Genomic DNA, 5281 nt, shown 5'->3' on the forward strand with positions numbered 1-5281 from the left:
ATGTAGGGTATCAGCTGGTAACAGAAAGCAAGTGCTACATATGTACTACATATGTAACACTGCTGAAACATTTCTGGCCAGAAATGTGCAGTTATCAACCCAGACCCACCCTGATGATTGCACTGGCCAGAAACATGATAAAAGCTCATAAAAATTTATGTTTCATAGAAAAATTTGTCCAAAAATATAATCGTATACTTTTGAAAAAGTTTAAAGTTTATAACAAACCAAAATAATAACATTTTTGTAAATAGTATTTCAAAATAGAGGCACACATAAAGTGGCTTAACTGTCATTATTGCTGTAATTAGGTTTGTTTGTTTGTTTGTTTGTTTGTTTGTTTGTTTGTTTGTTTGTTTGTTTGTTTGTTTGTTTAAAAAGCAACCTTTAGTCATTATTGTTCTCTCAGAAACAATGAAGAAGCTGTTGAACATTTATGTGTTGTGTAGGCAATCCTCTGGTCCACCCTCCCTCCCTCCCAGCCACAGTGAGACTGGGGCAGCCTGGCAGGATGTTGAAGCCTGGCTGCAGAGAGGATATGCCTACACTATTCATTTTAAACTGCTATATTTGATTTTTCTAACATTTATAGGTTACTGTTAGTGAATTTTAGATTTTCTGTGATAAATAAAATTGTCATCTTTTACTGATATCATTACTTAATTCATGTAATTGTATTTTATGTAAACAATTCAACCATTATACTGCAATGCAGAGCGTCAACTTTTAAATATCGCTCTACTTTCTTAAGTCATTCAAAAATATAGAAATTACTTACTGTATTCAAAGATCTAGATCATGAATCATCACAGGACAATACACAGTATACTGGGTCATGGTAACTATGGTATGTCTTCATGACTCCAGAATGGAGACATCGATCTGGCTGAGAAATGAAAATAAGGTCAAGCAGTGTGTTCTTCTCTGTGGTAGGGGCAGTGATGACCTGTGCGTATCCCCTAGACTCAAACAACTCCATGATTGGTTTGTTTGCACTGGATAAAACATTCTCATTAAAATCACCACAAACTATGATGGGATGACAGTCCATGATCTCCAATGAGTCTAATAGGCTTACCAGGTTTTTCAGGAATGGCCTCAGAGTGTAGTCTGGAGGTCTGTATACAACTGCAATCAGAGCACTGACTGGTGCTTCAACCTTTAAAGCCAGAAATTCAAGGTCAGTTACATTATGGATGTACTGTTTTTCATGCACTTGAATGTCACTTTTCACATAAACAGCAACTCCACCACCACTTCTGTTTGCCATCTGGGGAAAGTTTGTGTAGGACAGGTGTCTGTTGCGTTTGAACAAATTGTAATTTTCCAAGTGGAGACTCTCTGCGACAAAAGAGCCCCGCAGGTGTGTTTCTGTTAGGCACAAAACATCTGCTAGACACAATTCATGGTGACTTTTGATGTCATTAATGTGAGCTGGCAGTCCCTCTGTATTATGATGAACAATGGTGAAAACCTCTGACCTGCTGAGGGTTTGTCTCACGTGTAGAAGAGGCATCATGTCATCAAGGTTGGCTTGTCTCATGTTCTCAAGCGCTGCAGTGATTTCTGGGTTGGTGAATATTTTTTTCTCCTCCATATCAAGAAGATACAGTCCACTGAGAGACGTCACTCTACTGACAGCTACGTAGGCCATGCCGGGCTCAAAAATGCTCTTAAGAGAGACAACAGCTGATGTAGTTGTCATACCCTGTACCTTATGTATTGTACATGCAAAGGCCAGCTTCACTGGGAACTGTCTTCGTACCACTCCTTTCTGCTTCAGATTCTCCTCTGCTCTCTCAATGTACACCATGTCGTCTGCTGGTGTGCGGTTATTCTTTCCAGATGTCTCATTATCCATTTTAAGTCCAAGCTTGATGATGTGTTGGTCGTTTTCAGAGTGAACTACTCTAAGTAGTTTTCCAAAAGCTCCATTAACCAAACCATTTTGTATGTCAATGTTTCTGGTGAGCATGACACGAGCTCCTTCTGCAACTTTCAGTGTGTCTGGTAACTCGTTTTTACCTCCTTTCAACGGTCTGTCTTGAAGTGCCATTCTGCCAGTTCTAGGATCTTTTCTATAATCATCTGCATGGATGTCAATGATATGAGTGTGGAGCAGAGCCAGTGTTGAAGAGTTGTGTGCATCCACTTCTTTATTAGTTGCAAAAATGTGCAATGCATCAGTCGGACAATGGGCTGGTTCAGTTATGGCCTGTAACAACAAATCTCTATCTGCTTCGCAAAGCTCATCCAACTTTCCTTTTACACGAATTCTGTTCAGCATCTCAGCAAAGACAACATCATCTTTCTGACGCATAATCTCAGTCAGAGTGATCATCTGAAAATGCTCCCGCCACAGGTCGATCTCGGACGGGTCGTGCACACAGAGAGGTTTAGACTGTCGCACTGGGGGTAGCTGATAGAAGTCTCCGACAGCAATGACTGACATGCCTCCAAAGGGTCTCCGAGTCCCTTTGATCTGTTTGAGTCTTGCATCTACATATGCAAAGAGATGTCTTGACACCATAGACACTTCGTCAATGACGATTATTTCAGCATTCAAAAGTTCTGATCTGACTTCATCCAGCTGATTGCCAAGTCCCTGAATGGGAGGTTTTAAGCTTCTAGGCAGCTTGAGAAGAGAATGCAGTGTTGTTCCAGAAATGTTAAATGCTGCAGTCCCAGTGAAAGCAGTTAACAGGACAGTGGGTTTTGATATGTCAACGTCGTCTGCATATCTGGGCACTTTGCTCAGTATCTTAGATGCTTCTGAGTAGATGCATTTGATAAGATGTGATTTTCCTGTTCCAGCACCACCATTAATATAAAAGAAAAACTGCTCTGGATTTAGAGCACAGACTCTTTTAATGCACCAGTCTCTAACTGCATAAAATATGCAGGCTTGCTTCTTGTTCAGATTCTGAAACATCTGACGTAACAATGTGGGATCAATAGTAGGGGGTTCCCTGATGGCTCTGACTTCTGTTGAAGCATCAGCCTGACGGCTGTAGTCGGGCACATCTTCCTGTTCATTTTCATTGTCTCGCTCTCTTTCTTGTTCAACAAGTGGCAACCTTACGAGATCTGATTCAGGTGCCAGATTACACCATTCGTCAGTCACACCTCTGTTCTGCTCATATTCCTCAACAGCGCTCTCGATCTCCTCACTGTTTTTCTCATATTTTTCTCTGTTTCTTTTGACAATGTGTTGCACGTACTCAAGACGGTCAGTACCTGGCAGCTGTACACAGCCAGCACCATAGAAAGCCTGATAGGTTGGCAACGATGGTGTTTTCAGTTCGTGGTCTGAACGATGAGGAAGGTACAGTTTAAGCAGTCTTCCGTAATATTGCTCTGGATGTTTTTCTTGTGAGCAGCGGTGAAATCTGATGATAGCAGGCTTATTGTTTTTGCGCCTTTGCACAAACCCCATCTCATTGAGAAGGGGCAAAACATCTTTACCTTTTTTCTGTTGGCCATAGACAATCCTGCAAGTAGCAGCAAAGTCTGCCATGCACATCTCCTCATACTCTGGTGTTTCAGGTCTGGCTTTGTATTTGTCATTCAAAGATGTCATCCAAACATTGGAAGACTCAGGTGTTGTGTTGTCCAGAACTGACAGGGGACGACTCATTTTCACAGGATTATCATCAGTTGGTATGAATATTACAGCACGTGAACATTGCTTCATGTGAAGACCACATGCACGAGCAACACACTCCTGTGCACTGATCTCTCGCTTCTTTGAATATGCCTGCATGACGGCTCTCATTTCATCGCACTCATTTACACTGTCCTTATTGGAGTTCTCAATGACAGTTTTCAGGTACTCAGATAGCCCGCCCTCTTTTTTTGATATATATTTCATTAAATAATTTGCAGCGCCGAAAGCATCTAAAACAAAGCTTATGTCGATATTACTGTTCCAGGCTTCAAGCAGATGTGGATTATAGCCATTTATCCAAGAGTCTTTTGGATCACGCTTTAGTATGATCGTACTCCTCATGTTCATTTTATTCAGGTATCTCTGATATTCTGCATGTGTCAACTTGCATCTTTCCAAGAGCTGCTCTAAACTCATGGAAGCAGTTTCAGGTTCATTCAGCAGCTGGTTCAGTGGTCTGAGCTTGTTCTTTGCCGTTTCTACTTCCAGTGCATCATCCTCACTGGGTCTTGTGATCATTGTCTCATTGCAGGGTGGTTTGGGAAAACCAAAACGGCACCCGGAGCTTAAACTCCTAAAGCACGTCTTTGTGTGGTTCTTACTGTGTTTTTGCACTTCTGTTACTTTTTTGTACAGTTCGGGTTGTTTATGTGGATCAGGCAGCTGAGCTGTGATGTATTTGTTTATAAAATCAACAACAGTTTGCTCATCATCCTCCTCAAACACAGGAGCACCTTCTACCCACAGGAGACAGTGTATGTGTGGGCTTCCTCTGTGCTGAAACTCAACTCTGTAAAAGTAGTCAATGACTTTGCCAAGTGGCTCTGCGGGAGATAAGAGTAAATCTCTGAATAATGCTTCAACTCTCTTGTCAAACATGCGCATTGTTGTGACAGGATTGCTTCTCAGGATGTCACACTTTGCTGACCAGTTGAGTCCTTCAAAATTCACTTGTTCACCTTGCTGCCTTGTTATTGCCTCGATCACTTCAGGCCAGCGCATTTCAGCAGCTGAAAATGTGCAAAAGAACGTGGGAGTTCCCAACTGTCTGATCATGGCAAAAAGATCTCTTGTTGTTTTCTCCCAATAGGCTGGGGTTCCTCTCAGAGGCTGCATGAATCTCACTGCATCTTTATTTCGCACCAGTTTCTCCACCTCATGTTTATCTTGTAACATGCCTGAGGTTATTTTTCTACCATCTCTGGTCAGAGGCTTTGCCTTCCTTAACTGTACTGTCATGCTGGATGTAGCCAAGTGTATTTCAGTCACAAACTGTGCAAAGAACAAATAGTTTGTGTCTTTGGCAAAACGATCATCAATGCAGAAAAGTCTTGATTTGAAATACCCACTGGGGGATACTTTGATCAGCCTTCTTTCATCAAGTGTGTTTTGACCTGTAGGAAACTGCACAGGGAAGGCCATGGCCTCCAGTTTAGGTGTTTTGAAAAAACTTATTGGATTGTTTCTCTCTGCAGGAGCAACAGAGTAGATTCCTTCACTGAAACATAATATCTCCTCAGCCACATCAGGGGGCTGCAAACAGGACTCAAGTGCAAAACCACCATTAGTCAGTCCATCTGCTTGCTCTGAATCATCTCTCATCTGTTCATGCGA

The sequence above is a fragment of the Aulonocara sp. 'chitande type north' Nkhata Bay genome, linkage group LG16, assembly GCF_057382095.1.
Source record: "Aulonocara sp. 'chitande type north' Nkhata Bay isolate Kocher_YH1m ecotype deep benthic linkage group LG16, A_spYH_male_GT1.1, whole genome shotgun sequence".
Classification (NCBI taxonomy): domain Eukaryota; kingdom Metazoa; phylum Chordata; class Actinopteri; order Cichliformes; family Cichlidae; genus Aulonocara; species Aulonocara sp. 'chitande type north' Nkhata Bay.